Below are 25,564 nucleotides of genomic sequence, written 5' to 3'. Positions count from 1 at the left end.
TGCCAGAGTTTAGGGCACATAATACAGTAGAACTGCTAGGTTAGTAACAAATGGTTTTCAAATCTTTTACTCATTCTTATTGTCCTATTAGGATATCTTCAAGGGGCTGGTGCTGTGGTGTAGTGGGTAAAGCTGCCGCGTGCAGTGCCAGCATCCCATATGAGTGCCAGTTCAACACGTGGCTGCTCCACTTCAGATTCAGTTCTCTGCTATGGCCTGGGAAATCAGTGGAAGATGGCCCAAGGCCACCCATGTGGGAGACTGGGAAGAAGCTCCTGGCTCCTTGCTTCAGATCAGCACGACTCCACCCGTTGCAGCTAGCTGGGGAGTGAACCAAAAGATGGAAAACCCCTCTCTCTCTGCCTCTTCTCTCTGTGTTAATTCTGTCAAATAAATAAATAAATCTTTAAAAAAGGATATCTTCAAATACTCCCGTTTGTGTATGTGGGAATTATTTTGTTTCAATGTCCTTGTTAACATACTCTAATACCCTATCCTACTCTTGGTCAACTCACATACAGCATGCTGATTATGTTGAATCTAAAGGTACTACAAACTGGGTGTCAGAGGATCCTTGCAAAGAGTAAGAAACAGATAAGAGATAATCTAATGTCAACATAAAGCTAATATTAATTGCAGCCTGTAGGAGCACACAAGAGTTATTTAAGGAGTCACATCCTAAGAACATGCTAGGAAACTGAAGAATTCAACTAGATAGAATATACAACTGGAAACCCCTTACAGTTAAGGAACAATCAGTTTATTAGACAATCATGGAGAATGAACACTGTATATAATCTGTACAGTTTTGTTAATAAATGCTTTAAGATTACGGCTACTGCTACTCTGCTCACAATAATTCTCCCAAAGTAGTACTGTCCAGTAGAACTTCCAGTGGATGAGTAAAATGTCCTCTACTGGTGCTGGATAGCACCCTAGCACTTAGGATGTGGTCTCATGCAACGGAGGAAGTTAACCAGTGGATGGAAGATCTCTCTCTGTCTCTCTTTCAAGTAAACAAATAAAATCTTAAAAAAAAAAAAAAAAAAAAAAAAAAGTAGTGGCGGGCGCAGTGGAGCAGTAGGTTAATCCTAGGCCTGGGGTGCTGGCAACCCATATGGGCGCTGGGTTCGGGTCCTGGCTGCTCCTCTTCCACTCCAGCTCTCTGCTGTGATTAAGAATGTTGCCCTCAGGGCCAGCGCTGTGCCACAGTGGGTAAAGCCGCTGCCTGCATTGCCAGCATCCCATATGGGCGCCAGTTCAAGTCCTGGCTGCTCCACTTCTGATCCAGCTCTCTGCTATGACCTGGAATAGTAGAAGGCCCAAGTCCTTGGGTCCCTGCGCCCATGTGGGAGACCGGGAAGAAGCTCCTGGTTCTTGGCTTTGGATCGGCGCAGCTCCGGCCATTGCGGCCAATTGGGTAGTGAACCAATGGAAGGAAGACCTTTCTCTCTGTCTCTTCCTCTCACTGTCTGTTAACTCTACCTCTCAAATAAATAAATAAATAATCTTTTTTTAAAAAAATAAATCTCTAATTTCATTTAGCTTTAATTTATTAAATTCATAGCCACCTGTCTTGTGGCTACTGTTCTGAAGGATGCTGTTTCTATAAGAAATTTTCAAAGTTCTAGAGATTAAGTCTGCACATCACAGAGCAAAAAAATAAAACCCATTCCCAAAAATGCCTTTGCTCCCAAGTAACAAAGATCAATCCAAAAGTTGACAGCACTAGACAATAAATGAACAAATGGTAACAAAATTTCACAGGAAGTAATTCCTAAATGGAGACTTGCACTATTGATAAATAAATACTTTCTACTTGTGTGATACAATGAAGAACAGTGGATTAGAGAACCAGATGGCTAAACCTCTGTTCCATTATGCGACAAATTGCTTAAGTGGGCAAGGAGGATCTTGGAATGCAGGTGAAGGACATATTATCTGTTTTCTGGGCCTTGCCAGTATGTGAGCAATTCAATTAGGAGTGCCTCCTTGGGCTATCTGCACAATGGCCAGCCTACTATTTCCTTAGGTTTTACGGTTTCCAAACCTTTCTGCAATAGCTCATTTGCAGTAATTGGAGTTCAGTGTCCCAAAATGTTTGGTTTTAAGGAAGATACATGAGAAACAAACTGAAAACCTCTTGAAGCAAGAATAGTTTGGATGAAGACTGCTTTAACAGAACACACAGGTTAGTAGTCACTACTCAAATTTTTTCTCAGCTCATCTATCTTTTACAATTAATGCAAGAGCCTTCTATCCCCTCTAATCTTTTTAGCTCTCTTAATTTACCTAAAGCAAGAATACCATGTCCCCCAAATCTTGTTTATCCATTAACATGACAATCATCACACTGTGCATATACAGAATAGTTTTCTACTTTTACACAAGCACTGAGCCACCATTTAAATATTACTTTATCATGGCAAGGGTTTTGATAAACATACTTTTAAAAAGTAGCACTGACAAATTCATAAAGAATATTTGTTAACATCCTAACTTAAATAGGGCAGGTCCTGTTAAGACATGTAAATTCAAAACAATTAGAAGGCAGAGCATGAATATGTAAAATGCTGATGTCCTTATAAACGTCTTACAAGAACAGTCAACTTATGACATCTGGGCAAAAAAGTGTTTTTGTTTTTTGACAGACAGAGTTAGAGAGAGAGAGGGAGAAAGGTCTTCCTTCCATTGGTTCACTTCCCAAATGGCCGCTACAGCCGGTGGGCTGCGTCAGTCTGAAGCCAGGAGCCAGGTGCTTCCTCCTGGTCTCCCATGCGGGTGCAGGGCCCAAGCACCTAGACCATCTTTCACTGCCTTCCCGGGCCACAGCAGAGAGCTGGATTAGAAGAGGAGCAACCGGGACAGAACCGGTGCTTCAATTGGGACTAGAACCCAGGGTGCCAGTGCTGCAGGCGGAGGATTAGCCTAGTGAGTCACAGCGCCGGCCAGCAAAAAAGTTTTAAAACCATTGGTGAAGTCCATTTAAACAAATAAACTAATTGGATCTACTCTATCCAGGCATACCTTGTAAACTGAAGGTTTGTGGCAACCCTTCATGCAGCAAGTCCACTGGCATCCTTTTCCAAATAGCTCAGATGATTATTAGCTTTTTTTTTTAGCAGCAAAATTTTATTGGGGGGGGGGGGAATCTTAATTTTTAATTTTTAAATATTTGTATAAGAAAGACGGAAGTCCCAACCACTGGTTCACTTCAAATATCTCAAACAGCCAGGGCCAAGGCCAGGAACACAATTACTTGAGTCACCACTGCTGCCTCTCAGGTCTGCGCTGGTGGGCAGCTGGCCTGAGGGACAGGAGCCAGGAAATCAAATCCAGAGATGTGGGCATCTAACCACTAGGCTAAATGCCTGTTCCAACAACATTTCTTAATTAAGATATGTACATTGTTTATTCAGACATAATGTACACTTTAAAAGACTACAGTATAGTGTAAACAACTTTTATACACACTGGGAAGCCAAAATAGTCATATAACTTACTTTATTGCAGTGATCTGAGAGCAAACCCACAATATCTAAGGCACATCTGTACTTGAATACAAACTACACTATCAGGTATATGAGAATAGTTAATTTAATCTGACTTTAATCACCAGATCCACTAGAATTACTACAGGCTTATTTCGTTTTCCAGATTTAAAGTTTTAGGGGGCCCATCACAATAACCTAAAAAAAAAATCAATATTAAAATATTGTCAATATATCTGTACAGCACTCAAATGTTGTACACATATTATTCTAGACTTTCTACAAGAGTTCATAATGGAATGATCTCAATGTTCAGGTGGTTCCTTGACTTAAAACCTAATCCTGAGGGGCCAATGTTATGGCACAGCAGCCTGCACCACTGGGATCCCAGCTGCTCCACTTCTGATCCAGCGCCCTGCTAATGCACCTGGGTAAGCAGTGGAAGATGACACAAGTACTTGGGCCCCTGGCACTCACGTGAGAGATCTGGATGACACTCCTGGCTTCTGCCTGGCGGTTTTTGCCTTTTGGGGAGTGATCCGGCAGATCTCTCCCTGTAATTCTGCCTTTCAAATACATCTTTAAAACAAACAAACAATAAAACACCTAATCCTGAAACCAAATCATAGAACTCAGGTAACCTGCACAAAACTGAGGTAATTACAAATAAACACAGTTCAGAGTTCATATAGCCCATGCCTTGCAATGCCATGTGACAAGTAAGTTCCACGAAGGCTACTGTTTTAAGTCCTTTTAATGGTTTCCAAATAGTAGTACTGCTCCACAAAAAATTAATCTCAGGATATTAGTATCCAATAGAGCACACTTATATGTGAGAACAACACATTTCTGCATTTTTACTAATTCAAGAAACATTTGGGACCAGATAGTCCTAAATTTGTAATCTCTGATATGAAACAGTATTTTGTGTGTAGACATGTAAATAAAACAAATGTAACCAAAATATGAATCAGCCTTCTGTAATCACAATATTAGCAAAATTTAGGAATATTAACATTAAATGGGTTAAGATTAAAATTTAGGAATATTAACATTAAATGGGATAAGATTAAAAACAGTCTCAAATTAGAACAGATTCAGGTCAAGTTTATTTCCCAAAATTAGTTTAGGTCACATTAAGGAAACTATAAAGGAATTACTTTGGGGAAAGGGTGCTGTGGTCCAGCAGGTTAAGCCACCATTTGGGAAACTAGTATTCCATTACTGGAGTGCCTGGAAGACACTTCTACTGCTGCTTCCAAATTCCAGTCAATGCACCTGGGAGGAAGCATATAATGACACAAGTATTCAGGTCCCTGCCACCCAACATAAGAGACCTGGATGGAGTTCCTGATTCCTGGCTTTCGCCTGGCCCAGCCTTGGCTATTGCCAGCATTTGAGGAGTGAACCAGCAGGAGGAAGATCTCTTTCACCGTCTCTCTGCCTTTCAAATAAACAAATCAATAAAAAAAATTCTTACATTTATGGACCTGATGCTTTACGGCAAAGCATAAAGTATTACAGCTTAACATACATTTTTCTTGGGCATAATAAATTTAAGAATCAGTCAACTTGGCTGCCAGACCAGCAGAATCAGTATATTCTATTTATCTCCATTCCCACACCACTGACTTTCTGGCTTCTGAAGTATTATTTATTGTTTTAGACTTTTTCTGGATTTGGTAGAACCATTCAGTAATCTATCAGCTTAATGATACCAGTGTCTCTTGTGTCTTTAAGAGAAAACACTACACCATCATATTTAGCCAAATAACAGTTCCAAAAGACAAATACCATATGTTTTCCCTGATCTGTGGTAACAAATCAAGTACCTAAAAAGTAACCTATGAGTGAAACTGACATTGAGACTTGATGATTTTTAACAGCCCTTGTCTTGACTTTGAGGAAGTGTTTTTTTCCCCCCTCATAATATAAATTTACTCTATACTTAGTGTATAAAGTTAACTAAAAATAGATTTTTGTAAAAATTAAGAATAGGAATAGGAGAGGAAGGAGGAAGAAGGGTGGGAGCATGGGTGGGAAGTCGCACTATGTTCCTGAATCTGTACACAGGAAATACATGAAACTTGTACATCTGAAAAAAATTTAAATATATATATATATATATATATAGAAGAGAAAACACTACTAGAAAGAATGCAAAGTTCAGATCCCATTAATATCCGTTATTATGGGACTTGAATATCCTTTATGATGATCTTTGAAAGATGAAATTTGGTCTTGAACTCCCACCTTGGCATCCATCAGTGACTATGATGTCAACTAGACTCCACTTCATAAGAAGGAAAAAAAAAATTTTAAATCTCCATGTGAACTTAGGGTGAAAACATCAGATATGTGAGAAGTAGAACAGACAAACCTGAACCTAAAATTCCAATTGGATTTACCAAATGTATTTATAAAATTCTTGCTTTAGTATACTCTAATTATATAAAATGTTTTTATTTGATGAAATCTGTTTAACAAGATCCAGCCACAGAAAAACTAATCAGGGGCTGGCACTGTGGCCCAGTGGATTCAGCTGTGCTTGTGACGCTACATCAGGCACTGGAGGATCTGGGTTGCAGTCCCAGCTCTACTCCTGTTCCAGCTTCGTGGGACTGTGTATTCTGGAAGGTAGCAGGCACACAAGTACTTGAGTCTCTGCCACCACATGGGCCCAGTCCTGGTTGTTGCTGGCACTTGGGACAACCTCTTTTTCTGTCACTCTGCCTTTCAATTAAGTAAGTCTTTAAAATAACAAGTTAGTCAATATACTCAGCTTTTCTAAAAATGTCTAAATCTAGTCCCTCCAACTCTCCAGTCTACTTTAAAAAAGGTCCAAATTTCAACACCAAAATTCAAATTTCAGTAGCAAGAAGTCCATATACTACTACATACTTATAAGAATCAACCACACAAATCTAGCAGTTCAAATTCAACCAACAGTTGACTGTGTAATTACACTGGGCACAGGAGTTCAAAACTTAAGTCAAACCCTATGCAGAAAACCAAGCCGCCAAAGCCTGTCCCTGACAACCTGAAGGCAGCCTGACTGGAAACACACATGTATTATCTTCCAGTTAGTCCCCTAAAAACAACCAGTTCTCCCTGCTAGTTGAGTACGATATGAAGTCAGTTCATGAAAAGGAATATAAACTCTAGAAAACCACATTGAGTCTGCCAAGGCCCTGTGGATATTTACAGCATCACTCACAGGCCATACAAAATTATCAACTTAAAAATTAGCCAGGTATAAACGTACTGGATTTGAGTCCTGCCTGCAGCCGCCTTGGCAGGGCTAGACCAAACGATTCTATGAGGCTGACACAGTGCATGGGCCAGACGTTCCCCACCCCTGCCGTAGGGAATAGTTTCCCACAGAGTGGAATGAGAACACTACTAAAAAAAAAAATCTATTTTTTCAGATGAAGCCCAAGTACTTAAGTCCACCGAGTTAAATGGCTGAATGATCTTATGACATCTTAAATTCAAAACCACACTGCATAATACCGGAGCTAGTAAGATTTCCTAAAACTTATCCTGCAATATGTGCTTATAGTAATATTTGTTACATATCAAAGATATATTTTAAGTGATTCAGTCATTGGCAAATGATTCCTACATCTCAGTCAAGTCGAACCCATAAGTATCAGGCTTCTATTTCAGAATTTCAAAAAACTTTATGGTCACTGCACTTAAAGAGGTAAATAAAATTTCAGGTTCTGAGACACACTTAGCAACGCAGCAATACCTCCTCCCAGCCCCCAAACAAAGGTGAAATACTTACATGGACAAGTTAGGAGATGGAACCCCCCTATCATCAGCTAGGTTCCCAAGGTGGCTCAGCGTTGAAGTCGAACTGCTCTCTATACAGCACTTCTCCTAGGCCCTCTGGGTAGTTGTATACTTGGTCAGAAAGTTCGCCCTAAAGAAAGAAACGAAAGAAACAGTTGGTAGTTCTATGTTAAAAAAAAAAAAAAAAAAAAAAAAAAAAGGTAGATTGTGTTTCAAGCTGGTTGACTTAAGGATGAACCTGAGAGTAACTTTAGTTTTAACAGAGTCTGCTTTATTAAAGTCACATTACACATAATGTTTTCAAAGGGTTTTACAACTGTACCAAGGACTTTTTCCATGTAGTGACTGTTCCTAAGCTGCTGTACCACATAATTCACAGAACTTAACATCATGGTCATCTTGCCAACTTGCTTTCTTTACCTACTTACTCTGTGGGCTTCCAGCCTCCTTCTATTCATGTTTGCTTGTATTTGTCTTCCAAAACCCAGACTGGACGTGGCCTAAAATTTTAAAATTTCCAATCATGTTTGAAAGACTTTCTATCTAACGTGTTTTAGTAGTAACTACCTAACTACCTAGAATACGCTGTTACTCCTAAATTCAGATTCTTCTTTAAGTCTAAATTCCTATTATGCCAAAAAGATTTATGATTTACCTAATACAATATATATGTATCTGAAATAACTACCGAGAACTATCTCATACTATTGGACAAGTGACCTCTTAAAAGGTTTATCTCTTCATACCTCCTCCTGTGTAGCTCTACTTCAATCTATTACCAGGAACAGATGAATGTGAAAGTGCTTGGCACACCAAGCAATAAACTGAGTAATTAGAAATGATCACCACCTATGATTTAACTAGACAGATTTGTCACGTAAGCCAAAATGCAAGACCTCTATTTCTATCTGCAATTCAGCAGTTATTGTTTTAAAGTAATACAGTCTCACCAAACTTGCTAGAAAAGGAGTGATGAGAAGGAAATGTTATGAACCAGAAATTCTAAGGTCAAAAATTTGGAGAACCTCAAGAGCACCCTAAGCATGCCCTTATATAGCCTATCTCATTCAACTAGGGTAAGGGCACCCTTGAGGGAGGTAAAACATTCTTTCTAGCTAGAGGAAGCTGATCACACTTAAAACACAAATGATAAGGAAAGAACTCATACCAGCAGGGAACAATGATTATAACGTTAGGTTCTCAAGATAATTTCAGAAATAATTTTTAAAAATCTAATTCATGCTGGGGACAGTTCACTCTCAATTATTCAAAGGAACAGAATAATCAGGGTAGCGGAGACATTATTCATCTTTTTCCTGCTATGCAACTCAAGCAGTGATGTGCAACATCAAGACCGTTACACAACAGATCTTCAACAATGTTGTTCAGTGGAGATATCTGACACATTCTCAATGAACAAAAAAATACAGGCAGGCAACATGACTCCAAAATTTGAAAGGTATATGTTTAAGAGATAATAAAAGGGTACAAAGGGTAAAAGGGCCATTTACATAGAGCATAGATGGAATTTTCATTAAGATGAGATATGATGAAGTAGTTTAAGGAAAGGAGAGATACATTATTTTCGTTTAGAATGGTATGTGGAACCAATTGGATCGGGCACAACACCACAATCAAGTTACTTATCTGAAAAGAATGTCTCCAGCTACATCACTTTATCAAAGAGGGTCTGAGGAGGTGAGTAGACCAGAGACACACACAGAACACCCATCACTTTGACAGTAACTTTCCAAAACTCTATTTTTTTTTTTTTTTGACAGAGTGGACAGTGAGAGAGAGAGAGATAGAGAAAGGTCTTCCTTTTTGTCGTTGGTTCACCCTCCAATGGCCGCAGCGGTAGGCGCGCTGCTGCCGGCGCACAGCGCTGATCCGATGGCAGGAGCCAGGTGCTTCTCCTGGTCTCCCATGGGGTGCAGGGCCCAAGGACTTGGGCCATCCTCCACTGCACTCCCTGGCCACAGCAGAGAGCTGGCCTGGAAGAGGGGCAACCGGGACAGGATCGGTGCCCCGACCGGGACTAGAACCCGGTGTGCCCGCGCCACAAGGCGGAGGATTAGCCTATTGAGCCGCGGCGCCAGCCCCAAAACTCTATCTTAAAAAAAAGTATTTCTATGAAAATACACTTGTGTTGACTACTGATTTCTACAGTTGTTGTGTAGTAGTCTTTCTAAAAAAAACAAAAATTCCACCCTAATTATGAGAAAAAAATTATCAGCCAACCCCAAATTGGGAGGTATTCACCCAGATAATTCAGCCAATACTTCTCTAGACTGTCAAGGCAAGGCCATGAAAGACAAGGTTAGACTGAGAGACTGTCTCAGACCAAAGACTAGAGGAGACCCGACAACTAAAGACAACGCAGTGCCTTGGGCTGGATTCTGGAACACCCTCCTGCAAAGGCACAGTAAAGAAAAACCATGGAATCCAAACAAAATTTGGAATTCATAGTACAAAAGTCATTTTCTTAGTTTTGACAAATGTACTGTGACAATGTAAGATGTTAATAATGTTAACTGCGTAAGTATGCAAGACCTGTTACTACTTCCGTGAAAAACTAAAATATTCTAAAATGTTTACTTTCAAAAAATGCAGCAACATAGTCACAGAATGACTGTTACTGGTAAGTAAAGAGGAACAACATGGGTGAACATCAAAAACACGCTGAGTTAAAGAAGCCTTTTATGCCAAAGAATGCATAGTGTACTATACCATTTTACATCTAAGTTCTAGAACAGGCAGAACTAACCCTTATGTAAATTTACACCCCCACCCTCACGGTACCCAGCTCTACTTAAAGATATGTGTATACTAAAGCTGGGGAATAAGTACTCCGACTTTCTTTGAAATGTGTCAAGAAATAAGATGGACAAAGCAGATTTTGCACAGTAGTAAGAGTAGAATCTAGATGGGGGTACCATTATTTCACCTTCTATGTCTGAAAATTTATAGGAGCTTAGAGCAGACAGACTGCTTCATTGCCTTTACCTTTGTCATTCAAGGAGCCCACCCTTCCTAATTAACATAAACGGCTCGGGCTTATTCGTCTTCCTAACCAGCATCTGCATGATCTCACATTTGTAAGACATTATAGGGTTATCAAGGGCCCTGCCAGACAATCTTAAGTTAACCATGCGTCTGCCAACCTCGTCCACAGCAACCTTTCTTGTGCATCCCGCCATTCTCTCCCCCAGGAGTTCTCAGATTCTACTCCAAGGCGGAGGTTTCAACGGTGGAAACAGAACACATAGAACTGAAGTACCCAAGATGCCACCACAAAACCAGCTCCATCTACTCGACCACCACGTGTCCCCGAGCGGTTCCCGTTTCTGAACCAGCAGTTCCCCAGATACGTGCTTGGAGGGTTAAAACACGTCACCACCACTGACTGATGGCATTCACGGTAGCACCAGATAAGCCACCCAGCCCACCCTTCTCCCTCTCTGCCCGGGAACCGCGGCGCGGACGGGAAAGCGAAGCCATGGTGACTAATCCTCAGGCTCCGGGAGGTGACTGGGGTGGGTGAGTGAAGGCCACTTGGCCCAATCAGGAGCGCCGCAGGGGCGGAGCAGCAGCCCCGAGGCTTCCAGAAGGGGCCAAAGGCCTCCGGCTCGCTACCTGACACCGGGGCTTCCCCGCCGCCGGGCCCCGAGCGGCGTCAACTTTCCTCCAGCAGAGGGGGACCGCGCTCCCGCACCACCCCACAGGAACCTGACCTCCCCTGCAGCTGTCACCGGTGGCCGGCGCGGGGCCCGCCCCGCTCCATTCATAACCCCAGGCCCCGGCCGTTGCAGCCCAGCGCGGCGGCCGCACGCCCGCCCAACCCCGGCGGCGAAGGTGGCCGCGCCGCGCGCGCGGGCCGGGCTGCGGGACCCCGGCCCCTCGGGGCTGAGGCTGGGCCCCCTCCCCGGAAACAGCAATGCACCACGGGAGCCCGGTGGGGGCCGCACGCCGCGGCAGGCGGCCGCGACCCCCCGAGCGCGCCCCCGGCACACGCCCCCTCGCCCCGAGCCGCGGCCGCTCCCGCTCCGGCCCGGCCCAGAGCCCGGCGGCCGCCCCCAAGCCCCCGAGGCGCGGGCCGCCGCCGCCCTAGTCGCGTCGCCGCCGGAGGCACCGACAAGCCGCCGCACACGCCGGCGTCCGCCATGTTCGGGGCGGCCGGCCGCGGGCGCTGCAGGGACGCCGCGGGCATCGGGGCCCAGCGGGGGCACCCGGCCGCCGCCGCCGCGGGATCGGGGCCCAGCGGGGGCACCCGGCCGCCCCCCGGAGCCTGCCCCGCGCCGCGGCCCCTCCCGCGCCCTCGGATCGGTACTCACGTGAGATAACGGCCCAAAGAGTCGGGTAAAGCGTCTTCTCTTTTTCGGCGGAATTTTTAAAGAGGGATGTGGTTACCTTGAGCAGAAATACCCAAGGCGGCCTGGGCCATAGGCTGCAGGAACGACGTGGGGGGGAAAGCGCGGCACCGACACCAGCTGGGCAGCAGTGGCGGCGGCGGCCGGAGAGAAATGGAGCGGCGCGGGCAGAGGAGAGAGGCGCGGGCCTGGTGAGGGAGAGGATTCGGCCTCGTCACACCGCAGAGCACCACCGCGAGAAAGATGAGAAGAGGCAGAGAAGGAGACGACCGGAGAGTGGGGAAAAAAAAAAAGGAGACGCTACAGCCAGGAGGAGAGGCAGAGTGTGGGAAGGCGGCGCCGGCGACGCCAGTATTTATAGCCGGGGGCGGGGCCCGGTGACGTCACAGCCGGCCGGCAGCGCGCGAGCGGGGCGGAGCCCGGCTGCCGCGGGGAGGGGGGAGGGGGCTGGTGGGCGACGGAGGGGGCGGAAGAGGGAGGAGGCCGGCGACCGGGGCGGGGGGCGGTGCGACCCGGCCGGGCAGGTGCAGGGTCCCCCCGGGCCGCTTCCCGCCCTCCCGCCACCCCGCGGCTCCCGGGCAGGCGGAGGGCCCGCCGCGCGGACGTGGGCGGGCGAGCGGGGAGGCGGCTCAGCTCGCGCGCGGCGGCCGGCCGGCACCCCGCCCTCGGAGTCCCGCGCTCTAGCCCGCGGCGGGCCCCTGCGCTTTGTGAGCTGGACAGGGGTGCACGCTGGCCTCGGCTCTCCGGGCTGGCCTGGGCCGGGATCCGGCGCGGACCCCCGCGGAGGCCTGGGGCGCCATGGCTGCGGTGTTCCCTGTAGCAAGCCCTGGGAGGCCCCGGGGGCTGTGTTTCCTCACGGCCCAGTGTTGGGGTGGCTACAGAGGCCTGTGACTGCGGGGGACGGTCCACGCTGCCCGTGGGTTGCGGGGTGCACAAGGAGCTGCAGGAATTTTTTTCGAGGACTGTGGCTTTTATGTCTTCGTTTTAGAAAGGGTTGGTGCAGGGTAGGGCTTTATTAATGCAGGACCAGTATTGGAGAAGGGTTAGTGATGTTATAAAGTGCACATTACTTTAACCCCTTGGTTGTCGCGGTCATTTGAATTTTCTCTGCAACAAACTTTTTTACTAGTGAGCCTAATGTGACCTACATAGCTTTTTTTTCCCCCCAAGATTTTTTTTTATTTATTTGAAAGAGTTACCCAGAGAGAGGAAGAGACACAGAGATCATCCAGTGGTTCACCCCAAATGGCTGCCACAGTTGGGGCTGGGCCAGGGCCAGGCTGAAGCCAGGAGCTTCGTCTGGGTCTCCCACATGGGTGCAGGGACCCAAGCACTTGGGCCACCCTCTGCTGCTTTTCTCAGGCCATTAGCGGGGAGCTTGATGGGAAGTGGTGCAGCAGGGTCTGGGACTGGCACCCATATGGGATGCGGGAATGGCAGGCAGTGGCAGCCCCACCTACATAGCTTTTAATTCTTGTATTTTTTTAGATGTCTAAGCACAGGTGATCAGGGACCCTGAGGGCTCCCCTGTAGCACACCCAGACTCAGGGACACAAATGAAATTACCCATTACCACACCTCTGCGGAACTGAGGTCTGTGAGATTAAGAGCCTGATGTTTTCTTCCCTTTCTTCCCCACTGTAGCAGCCACGCGGTTGGTGAGAGGCGGGCTATGTGGTGATGCTGAAGTCTAGGCTTTGGATTAGAGCATACTGGGTGGAAATCAGCTGTGGACACCACCAGTTTTGTTTTTCTCTCTCTTGCTCTGTGCTATCTTGGTTTCATTTTTTTTTTCATTTCTTCAAAGTTCTGTTGGCAGGCAACCTCACTAGGCCCCCTGGAGGAAGCGAAGCTACAGATGAAGCCCCACTTTAAATCTTGCTTACCATCTAGCAGGGGGGGAATAGGACAACTACTAAAAATACTGAATTGTTGACAGATAAACAGATGAAACACTGCAAGGAATTTATGAACGGAGGAAATTGCAGCTAAGTGAGAGAAAGACTGCTGGGAACAGGTGGGGGTGATTTCAACAGCCAAAATTCCAGGCAAGGGGAACAGATGAGAAGAAGGCACAGAAATCAGCGGACTTAGAGAAGGGCGAGTCATTCTTCTGGCTCCAACATTGGAACATGAGTGCAAATGGGATTGAAATGGTAGAGCAAGGGGGAACCAAGGAGGGACTGGAACTTGGACTCTTACTCTGGAGCCCTTTAAACAAGGACATGATATGCGCAAAGATGCATTTTAAAAATAAAGTTTTAGCCAAGTGAAGGGCAGAATTAGAGAGAGGAGAGCAGGGAGAGATTTTGTGTCTACTGGTTCACTCCCTAAACAGTTGCAATAGCTGGGGGATGGGCCAGGCCGAAGCTGGGAACTCTATCCAAGTCTCCCATGTGGGTGGCAGGGACCCAAGTACTTGGGCCACCCTCTACTGTTTTCCTAGGCGCATTAGCAGGGAGCTGCATTGGAAGTGGAGCAGCAGGGACTTGAACCGGTGCCCATATGGGATGCTGGTGTTGCAGGTGGTGGCTTAACCCATTGCACCACAACACCAGCCCCCTAAAGATACATTGTTAAAAGATTGTTCCCTTTGTGCTTCTGGCCACTGGAAATAGGGCGATCTGGAGAACTTCAGGTATGAGTTTGACGTGGTCCTTAAAGAGCAGTTGATGTGTAGAGGAAGAGCTATCTAAGCACAAGACCTAGCGAAATGCTGGGAAGAAGAGGCGCTGGCAGAGAAGACCAAGAGGACCCACCAAAGAAGTAGAGAATGATGACATAGCACTGTCAGGCCACTTGAGGAGGAGGGCATTTGTTCCAAGGGGGAATGAGTGATCAGGGTTTTCGGATTCCTCAGACATAATGAAAAAGGAGTTCTGACTTTGGCAAATGGCAAGTTAGTGGTAAACTCTATTCCAAGGTTGGCAGCGGGGATGTGTGCCACATCAGAGTACCTGGTTCGGTTCCTGGCTCTGGCTCATGACTCCAGCTTCTTGCTGATGCAGACCTTAAGAGCCAGGGGTGATGGCTCAAGTATTTGGGTTCCTTCTACCCACATGGGAGACCTTGATTGAGTTCCCAACCCCAGCTCTTGTGGACATTTGGGGAGTGAGCCAGCTAATGGGAGTGCTCTCTTGCTTGTGTGCACATTCTCTCTCTCCTTGTCTCTCAAATATGTAAATACATTTACATACTTTTTTTTATTTTGAATTTTTTATCCCAAAAGCATTGGGAAATGTTGCAATCATGGGAGTGGTTTATATTTTTGAAAAGGGGAGACTAAGAGGTGGGGAGAGATAGCTTAACAGGCTAATCCTCCGCCTTGCGGCGCCGGCACACCGGGTTCTAGTCCCGGTTGGGGCGCCGGGTTCTATCCCGGTTGCCCCTCTTCCAGGCCAGCTCTCTGCTATGGCCCGGGAAGGCAGTGGAGGATGGCCCAGATCCTTGGGCCCTGCACCCGCATGGGAGACCGGGGGAAGCACCTGGCTCCTGGCTTCGGATCAGTGCGATGCGCTGGCCGCAGCGGCCATTGGAGGGTGAACCAACGGCAAAAAGGAAGACCTTTCTCTCTGTCTCTTTCACTATCCACTCTGCCTGTCAAAATAAATAAATAAAAATTAAAAAAAAAAAAAAGAGGTGGGGAGAGAAAGGGTTATAAGTTTGTGGCAGCTGTTTGGAAGCAGTTGTACTCATTCATGGAGAATGACTAAGGTCTCAGAAGTTGTCCATGGCCATTAAGCCATGTCAGAGATGCAGGAGGAACAGAAGGTTACAGAGATTGGAGCGAGCAGTAGTGAAGCGAAATCAGTGAATGTTGACCTCTTTTCAAGTGCATGCCACTGGACTAGGGCCTCATCCAACATCATTTACACCATGAAGCAATTTGACTTCTGCTGTTGAACCTATGTGCCCATGTGATTAGTATTTGTGTCTTCACATTTAGAGAACAATGCTAGCTTTTAAAGAATACAATAGAACCTTAAAAACTATACTACGTTGGAATAGACAACATACTATACATAGAATGATAGTTACATGATGAGAACAGCATATTTAATTGCATTTGGGGTTTGAGGTTTTGGTTATTTTGCCAAGTCTAGTTACTCAGACACAAATATACAGGTAGTGCCAATGGAAATATTATCATTAAGTAAAGAGCCCTAAGATAAAATTATATACCATTCGCACTTAGATCATCCTGGTCCATTGATTCAAGCTTATTAGCTTGTGTGCCAGTAGATATAAAGGATCGTATGAATTAGATTATTGATAAAGGGTGTTACTTATTAAAAAAAATAGGTAAATATATAATCAGAGTATAAGAGAAATTTCATGCAGTCACATATGTAAGTTTGACAAACGTTAACAGCTCTTGGCAACTGACAGTGAAAATCAGTTTAGTACTTGCTGTGGTTAAGCGTGTGTTCTCTCGGGGGCCAGCGTCACAGTGAAGCAGGTTAAGCCACTTCCGGTTTGTGTGCCAGCTGCTCCACTTCTAGTCCAGCTCCCTGCTAATGCACCTGGGAAGGCAGTGGGAGATGGAGCTGGTACACAGCTTCCTGACACCCGTGTTGGAAACCAGGATACAGTTCTTGTCTCCTGGCTTCAGCCTGGCCCAGACCTGGCCACTGCAACCATTCTAGAAGCAAACCAGCAGATCAAGATCAATCTTCGTCATCTCCAGCCTGTTGCTCTGCCTTTCAAAATAAGTATTTTGAAAGTGAGGGTTACAGAGAGATAGGAAGAAGGAGACTGAGAGAGATCTTCCATCCTCTGGTTCACTCCCCAAATGGCTGCAACAGCCAGTGCTGGGCCAGGCCAAAGTCAGGAGCCAGGAGCTCCATCCGAGTCTCCCATGTGAGTGGCAAGGGGCCCAACCTTGGGCCATCTTCTGCTGCTTTTCCCAGACCATTAGTGGGAAACTGGATGGGAAGTGCAGCAACTGGAACACTAACCGGCAGCTATATGGGATGGTGGCATCGTAGGCACAGCCACAATGCCAACCCCAAAAATAAATGTTAAAAAAAACAAAACAGTGGTATACAGGGCAAGCAAAGGGGAATGGAGGCCAGATTCAAGTCCAGGTAAAAGGAATAGAAAAATGTATGCCCTGTTTTCATTGCAGTGAGTGGGTTTGTCATTAGATGCAGATCAGCACTTTGACCTCTGCTGAGTGACTTGGATGGTTTCTGTGATAAGCCAGTCATAAGCAAGAGGCTGATGTCTTTGATTACTTCAGCAAACAAAAATTACTCACTGTTGATATAAGAGGACTCATTTTAGAAACCTATGTAAGAGGCCAGAGCAATAATCCAGTTTTACAAATTAAATGTGATCGTCATGACTAGAATAATCAATGGGCAGGACCCAGGAGTTTCCTCCCTTACGTCTTCCTATAATCCTTGGAAGTTAGGAAATCCCTGGAAAATTAATTACATTTGCATTTTGCTGCCAGATATTATCTGATAACAAGTATATTGTTTGTTGAGTAGTGGCAAGATAAGTTTATCTCTCTCTCTCTCAGAGCAGCTGCCTGGCTGACGGCCTACATTTTTTAGTTAAGACCTTAGAAAAGAGTAGCTCCAAAATCCAAACTCGTCTAGCTGGAACTGTGGTTTGCCCTGTATTCTTTAGTAAATAATCCAGCTTGGCTGCTGTCAGCTGAGCTGCTTCTGCTTCCTTAAGTGATTGTTAGTGACTGCAGGCTACATTGTACTTAGTGAGACTTTTTTTTTTTTTTTAAAGATTTATTTATTTATTTGAGAGGAGGAGTTACAAAGGTAGAGGCAAAATGAGAGAGAGAGGTCTTCCATCCTCTGATTCACTCCCCAAATGGCTGCAATGGTGGGAGCTGGACTGATTCAAAGCCAGGAGCCAGGAGCTTCTGGCGGGTCTCCCACATGGGCTTAGGGGCCCAAGGACTTGGGCCATCTTCTGCAGCTTTCCCAGGCCATAGCAGAGAGCTGGATTGGAAGAAGAGCAGCCAGGACTCTAACCAGGCCAATATGGGATGCTGGCACTGTAGGTGGCAGCTTTACCTGCTATGCCACAGCCCCAGTCCTTTTAGTGAAACTTTTAAGACTATTTGGTTATTTAATTTGAAGTTTTGTGATTCTCTTATAAACATATCTACCTAAATTTGCTTCCTCTGATTGTAACTAGAAGGAGGAAAAGCCAATGCAATAAAGAAAAAAAAATATTAGTTCTTTAACTAAATAGAGACAAGAAACAGGAACAACTTGCTTTCATGAAAATAATTGTTTTGGGTGTGACAAAAAGCTCAGCCCACCACCTACAGTACCATAGCAGTTGAACAGCCCTCTTTACCAATCCTAGTTCTGCTTTGAGTAGGGGACTTAAACTCTGACCCACTTCCTTTCCTGCAGGAAATGCTCTCCCTATCCCTTTGAAAGAACCCTTCCCTTGTATACCATGAACTCTGTTGGGAGCCACCATCTTCTCAGCCCTGTCCGGTCTTGCCACAGTAATTGATACGAGGGTTGACATCTCCTCGCCCCACCTTGGGGGTGGAGGCAGCTCAATAACGATGGGACATATTTATTTAGAGAATTCTTCCCCTGGGATTTTACTGCTGAGAAATGGTTACAGAAAGGAGGGCTTAAGGGATCATTTCTCCTAGACCATATGAGCTGGGAGCTGTCAGGGGCCCAGAAGAAACCAACGCTCATGATGAAGAGGCATGAGTCAGCATTCTGGTTTACCATATTTCTTGCTCTTTAGTTACACAAAGAAATTCCTGTTTCTTAGCTAAGGTAGTTGCAGTTAGCTTTCTGTCACTTGCAACCAAGAGTCCAGGCCTGTACAAGAGATGAATAAAAGGATCATCATTTAGGTTTAAGGAATCAGCTGCACAGCTGCAAGACAAGAGCGGTCTGATTGTTTACTATTTAAATGGTGCCTGGAGATGTTAGTTGATCACAAACTTTTCCATAAACCAACAAAGGCATGGGCTATCTTAAAGGAAAAAAAATATATATATATACATATATATATGCATGTATTTGGATGACATTAGTGAAAGTGTAGTTCCAGGGTGCCTGTGGTTTGAGGTGCTCCAAGTCAGATACCCCACTATAGACTTTCTGTTTGGGGATACATTTTTGTTATGAGGTTCTAGATAACACATTGCTCAGGAGAATTAGATAGTTTGGAGAAAGATAGCTATAAAGGTGAGCAGAGCTACAAAACTAGGCACTGTTAGGAATGACAGAAAGTGACAGATAGGAGGGGGAAAAAGGTAAAAAGAAAAGCCATAAATTGTTTAAGATCCATAGCAGTGTAAGGGCCAAGCCCTACGGGGTGGTATAACTTGCTCAAGATCAGATCACCAGGCTAAGCAGAGAGAATCCAGGTTTGTATCCAAAGATGTCCAGTGCCCAAGGCCAGGCTTCAGAGCCGTCAGGTGTTGTGCCTCTTTTGTCCTTGGAATATGTCCAGCTGGCTGGTAAATGAGACAAGTCACAGTCTCGGATGGGGCCCAGCCAGGGGCAGTGGGCTTCCTGCAGCGAGACGGGCTCCCTCCTCTGAGCTTACCAAGGTCTGGTTTGTGCCTTTCCATGGCTCTTTTCATTTACCTGTCTAATGTGATAATTGTCGTCTGAATTTGGGAAATAAGGTAATAAGTTTCATTAGGGCCAGGATTTTGATTCTTTTTAAAAACCTCTCACAGAGGGGCCCATGTAGCGGATAAAGCCACTGCCTGCATCACCAGCATCCCGCATGGGTGCCGGTTTGAGTCCCAACTGCCCCACTTCCAGTGCAGCTCCCTGCTAACAGCCTGGAGGGAGCAGCAGAAGATGGCCCAAGTGCTTGGGCCCCTGCCACCCTCATGGGAGACCTGGATGGAGTTCCTAGTTCCTGGTTTCAGCCTGGCCCTTCCCTGGCTGTTGCAGCCATTTGGGGAATGAACTGGCAGATAGAAGATCTCGCTGTAACTCTTTCAAAAAATAAATAAATAAATCTTGAAGAAAATAAAAAAAAAAACTCCCAGAACACTGAGTAACTGTGCCTGGCATACGGGCCTCTAATGATTTCTTGGCAGTGGAGTAACTGACATCATGAGGGCACATCATGTAGCAGAAAGCTCTCGGGTTCCTGCACTTGCTCAGAGAGAGAGGGAGTCTGCCCACCTGGACCAGAGAGAATCCTCAGACACTCCCGTCCTTAACCACAACGTGCAGGTGAAGCTCACTCATCGCTGTTCATTACATGCTCTTTAAAAAGAAATTAGCTTAAGTTCACTTCAAATAAGACTTCGTATTCACCTAAAGAAGTGATATTTCTCTACAGTTCTTTGTTCATCCATGCGAACGCTGGGATGCTGTTTATCTGTGATTGGCCATTTTATGGATTTCTCCCCATCCCCTCCGGGAAACCTACAGCTTGCAATAGAGAAAGAAAACCACAAGGCAGGTGTTGTGGCATGGCAGGTTAAGGTGCTGTTTGGACATCCATGTCTCATATTCAGTTGCCATTTGGAGTCCTGGCTCCTCTGCTTCTGCTCCAGCTCCCTGCTAATGCACTAAGGAAAGCAGAGGAAGATGGCTCAAGTATTTGGGCCCCTGCCACCCCTGCTGGGGACTTGGATGGAGTTCCTGGCTCCTGGCTTCAGACTGGCCCAGCCCTGGCTTTTGTGGCCATTTGGGGAGTGAACCAACAAATAGAAGATTCTCTCTCTCTCTCTCCCTCCTTCTCTCTCTCTCTGCCTTTAAAAAAAAAACTTTAAAAAAAAAATAAAATAAAATAAAATCCCTGGGTCTAATTTGGAAGGAATGTATAATATTATTTTACATTTTAAATTTTAGTCATGAAAATGGGAATGGACTGTCAGACAATAAGTGGGGTGTTTCATGTTTATCTTTGTTCCTAATTACTAAGAAGAGAGTGTTTGCTGTTCAAAGAAAGTGAATGAATAGAAAATGAGGGGCACTATAATATAACAAGAATGCTTGAAAAGAAGCAGTCTCATTGTTCTTTGTACGGGAAAACAATGGGGCTTAACAGTGTATTGGTTCCTAAATCAAATTTCCAGCTGCCAGCAACCGCCGTCCGTGAAGATGATTTCACGCGGGAGGGTCTGTGTTGGGGCCTGCCTCCTCCTCCTGGGCACCAGAACCCACTGGCAGCAGAGTTACCAGACTGTGCAGCACTGGATTCCAACAATCGGTTGCTAAGGCACAGGAAAAGAATGAACTAAACCTTTTGTTAGAGAACAATGGCCAGAAAAGCAAAAGCAGGGTTCTTCCAGGTACTCTGAGCTGGCATGAGTTGGGGCCTCCCCGCTGGTGCTCTGTCCTGCCCTGGGGTTGCTTGGACTTGGAGTCTGGTGAGACTGGGGCAAAGCCTGAGGAAATCTGACAGGCTCCGAGAGCAGGCCAGATTTGCAGGGGAAAAAACACAGGATAGCGTATTCTGCAGCGGCGGCCTACTCGTGGGGAGGGAAGCCCTGGGGAACCCTACCGAATATTCTGCCATTTTTGCCACTTTGGCCAGCTTACTTAACACAGTTCATCCATACTCTTAATTACAAGCTTCTAGAATAACAAATCTATAATTGAAGAGAGCAGGAACACACTGGCGTGTCGGCAAACACGGGGTGCTGGGGGAACAAAGCTCACACAATTAGTAAAATCAACAACTGAAAATAAAACCAGAAGTTTAACTTCACTACAGTGAAAATAGGCCTTGAAAATAGGAGAAATGTTTATCTTTTTTCATAGGCACATTGTACATTGTATTCTTAAATTTCTGGACAACTTCATACAAGTTTTGAGTTGATCGGTGTGCTGATAATATTTTTAGAAAATATGAATTTAAATGCTAATTTAGAAAGATGTAGACTGCAGTAAACTGCTAGGATTTCTGATATATTTGAAACCAGATGATAAAATCCTAAGAGTTTCTTCATTCACATTTTAATAAGGACAGAGCTTTTCTAAATGATGAAATATTTGCTTCATGTTTGCCGTATTTCTACTCAGCCGTCAAAGTCAGTACAAAAGAATTCCACCATCCAAATTGTAATCATCAGATAAACTTTAAACTTCCCCATCTCGTCTCCTGATAAAGTCTTGTTTATTCTGTCAGAGTCAGCACAAGCATAATTTTCCTCTCTGGAAATTTCCATGAACTTTTCTCTTTGGGGAAGAAAAGTTTTGGCTTCCTTGTGCTCCAGCTGTGCCTGTGCCTGTGTCTACCTCCGTGGATTCAGAATGTACTGACTTGCCCAGTGGAGTCCCACTAAGTCCCACCTCTTAAGGATTCTACCATCTCAGTGCTGCCACACTGGGCACCAAGCCTTCAACACATAAGCCTTTGGGGGACAAACCATATCCAAACCATAGCAGTGAAGTAGTCACAAAGATAGATGGGGGGCTGGTGCTGTGGTGTAGTGGGTAAAGCCACTGCCTGCTGTGCCAGCATCCCATATGGGTGCTGGTTCTAGTCCCGGCTGCTCCTCTTCTGATCCAGCTCTCTGCTATGACCTGGGAAAGCAGTAGAAGATGCTGCAAGTCCTTGGGCCCCTATGCCCATGTGGGAGACCCAGCAGAAGCTCCTGGCTTTGGACTGGCCCAGCTCCGGCTGTTGCAGCCGGATATAGAAGACCTCTCTCTCTCTGTCTTTGCCTCTGCCTCTCTGTAACTTTGCCCTTCAAATAGATAAATAAATCTTTAAAAAAAAAAAAAAGATATATGGGTGTCTAAGAATGTAATTGTTAGCTATTGTGGCAGGCACCTCCTAAACTGGTCCTCCATGGTCTTCCCATTCCGTATCCATATCTCTGAAAAACCCCTTCCCCTGAATGAGGCCTGGACTCCTTGACTTGTTTCTTTTTCTTTTTCAAAGATTTATTTATTTATTTATTTATTTGAAAAAGTTACATACAGAGAGTGAGAGAGAGAGGAGGAGAGAGAGCGAATCTTTCATCTGCTGCTTCACTCTCCAAATAGCCACAACGGCCAGGACTGGACCAGGCTGAAACCAGGAGTCAGGAACTCCATCCAGGTCTCCTGTGTCGGTGCAGAGGTCCAAAGACTTGGGGCACCTTCTGCTGGTTTCCCAGGCGCATTCACAGGGAGCTGGATCATAAGTGTAGCAGCCAGGACTCGAAGCAGCACCCATATGGGATGCTGGCACTGCAGGCCAGGGATTTAACCCACTGTGCCACAGTGCCTGCCTCGATGGGACTGTTCTTATAAATACAGTATTGGTATCACTCAGTTTCTTTCATTAAAGTGCAGCTATGGGCAGGCATTGTGGCACAGTGGGGTAAGTCACTACGTGAGATGCCGGCATCCCATAGCAGAGTGTCAATTTGAGTTCCAACTACTCTGCTTCTGATCCAGCTTCCTGCTCTACTTCTTGGAGGCAACAGATGATGGCCCAAGAGTTTGGGTTCCTGCCACCCATGTGGGAGACCCAGATGGATTCTGGGCTCCTGGCCTTGACCTGGGCCAGTCCTGGCTGTTGGAAGTCATTTGGGGAATGAACAGCAGATGGACGGTCTCTGTTGCTCTACCTTTCAAGTAGGTGGAAATAATAAATATTGAAAATAAAATACAGCACTGAATGGCCAACTGCCTCTAGGACCAGTGTGTTCTGTGTCATCTCAAACTCAAGGTTTCCTAATCTGTAAAATATGATTATTATTCCACATAGCCAGATACAGAGTCTCATTTAGCTACAAGAGTATAATGAACCTAGGTTCCAAATTAAGTTAATCATTCCTTACCCCTAAACTGACCCTCCTTTTTCAAGTTCCCTCTCCATAGTCTTTCTTTTCTTAAAGTCAGAGAGAGAGAGAGAGAGAGAGAGAGAGAAAAATCTTCCATCCTCTGGCTCACTTCCCAAATGGCCACAATGGCTAGGGCTAGGCCAGACCAAAGCCAGGAGCTTCTTTCAGGTCTCTTAGAAAGGTGCAGGGGCCCAAGCATCAGGGCCATTCTCCACTGCTTTCCCAGATGCATTAGCGAGGAGCTGGATTGGAATCGGAGCAGCCTGGACAAAAACTGGAGCCTATATGGGATGCAGGTGCCAGAGGCTGTGGTCTTAATCAGCTAAGCCACAGTGCCAGTCCCTGAAAAACAGTTTTAATTGACATTTTGGAACATGGTGGTGCCAGTATCACTTTGATACATTGTGTTCAAGTCTTTTGAGTATATACCCAGTAGTGGGATTGCTGGGTTGTATGGCAAGTCTATTTCTAATTTTTTAAGAAATCCCCACACTGTTTTCCACAGTGGCTGCACTAATTTCCGTTCCCACCAACAGTGTGTAAGTACTCCTCTTTGTCCATTCCTCACCAGCATTTGTTACCCTGTCTTTTGTATACTAGCTGTTCTGACAGGGGTGACGTAATATCTCATTATGGTTTTGATTTGCATTTCCCTTATGGCTAGTGATGTTGAGGATTTTATATATATATTTGTTAGTCATTTGTATTTCTCCTTTTGAGAACTATTGAGGTCCTTCCCCCACCCCTTTTTTTTCCCCCACAGGCAGAGTGGACAGTGAGAGAGAGAGAGAGACAGAGAGAAAGGTCTTCCTTTTTGCCGTTGGTTCACCCTCCAACGGCCGCCGCGGCCGGTGCATCGCGCTGATCTGAAGCCAGGAGCCAGGTGCTTCTCCTAGTCTCCCATGCGGGTGCAGGGCCCAAGGACTTGAGCCATGCTCCACTGCACTCCCGGGCCACAGCAGAGAGCTGGCCTGGAAGAGGGGCAACCGGGATAGAATCTGGCGCCCCAACCGGGACTAGAACCCCGTGTGCCGGCGCTGCAAGACAGAGGATTAGCCTGTTAAGCCACGGTGCCGGCCCTTCACCCTTTTCTTAACAGGATTGCTTGTTTTGTTGTTAAGTTTTTTGAGTTGCTGATACACTTGCGATAGTAATCCTTTGTTGGATAGGTAGCTTGCAAATATTTTTCCCATTCTGTTGAATGTCTCATCTATTGATTTTTTTAAAAAGCTATTTGGCTCATAGTCTTTCTCTTCTAAATTAAAGTTCCTAAATTACAGCCTTAAAAACAACACTTAGTATTCGTTCTCCTTAAAAAAGATACTGGAAGAAGTCCCTCTGAAATCTTATCAGTCCCTGCCCCATTCCAGTGCTCACCGCCGACAGCTTGGTGTGTATTTTTCCTTACCCACAGTCTTAACTCTCCTGGTCAAGGAGATGTCTTTGTGGGTTAGCTTCCAGCACCTTGCACTCCTCCAGGCGCTGTGATGGGTTCAACTGCAGGCACTTCTCTCCACTGAACTACTCTGCAGTTGAGGGCTTAAGCCTCGATACTCCTCCTTCCTTTCCCTTCCAGCTGCCTCGTGAGATTCCCCACTCATGCTCTAGAGGAATAATTGTCCAATCTTTCTCTGTTTTGAGATGAAATTAACAAAACAGGCCGGCGTCATGGCTCAATAGGCTAATCCTCCGCCTGCAGCACCGGCACCCTGGGTTCTAGTCCCGGTCGGGGCGCTGGACTCTGTCCCGGTAGCCCCTCTTCCAAGGCCGGCTCTCTGCTATGGCCCGGGAAGGCAGTGGAGGATGGCCCAAGTCCTTGGGCCCTGCACCCGCATGGGAAACCAGGAGAAGCACCTGGCTCCTGGCTTCAGATCAGCGCAATGTGCCGGCCACAGCGCACCAGCCACAGCGGCCATTGGAGGGTGAACCAACGGCAAAAGGAAGACCTTTCTCTCTGCCTCTCTCTCTCTCTCTCTCTCTCTCTCTCACTGTCCACTCTGCCTGTCAAAAAAAAAAAAAAAAAAGAAAGAAAGAAAGAAAGAAATTAACAAAACACCCAACGATTTTAAAGGGTATAATTCAGTGGCATTTGATGCATTCAAAACGCTGTGCCCAGGAGTCCGTGTTGTGGCATAGGAGGTAAACCC

The 25,564-nt window shown here is 45.7% G+C and overlaps 1 protein-coding gene across 3 annotated transcripts in view; it reads right to left on the bottom strand.

The window, feature by feature from the left end:
* Window positions 1-11,976, bottom strand: part of AZIN1 (antizyme inhibitor 1) — a 35,840-nt gene extending 23,864 nt beyond the window's left edge. For all 3 annotated transcript variants that reach the window (XM_062188156.1, XM_062188154.1, XM_062188157.1), the window contains exons 1-2: window positions 11,624-11,976; window positions 7,282-7,419 (exon numbers count right to left, since the gene is read on the bottom strand). The gene's annotated coding sequence lies outside the window, so the exon portion shown is untranslated. The remainder of the gene's footprint in view (window positions 1-7,281; window positions 7,420-11,623) is intronic.
* Between the last annotated feature and the right edge of the window lie 13,588 nt (window positions 11,977-25,564).

This window comes from Lepus europaeus, chromosome 4 (assembly GCF_033115175.1).
Source record: "Lepus europaeus isolate LE1 chromosome 4, mLepTim1.pri, whole genome shotgun sequence".
Lineage (NCBI taxonomy): Eukaryota > Metazoa > Chordata > Mammalia > Lagomorpha > Leporidae > Lepus > Lepus europaeus.
Note: the sequence above shows the minus strand (reverse complement) of the source record. Positions and strands in the feature narration are given on the sequence as shown.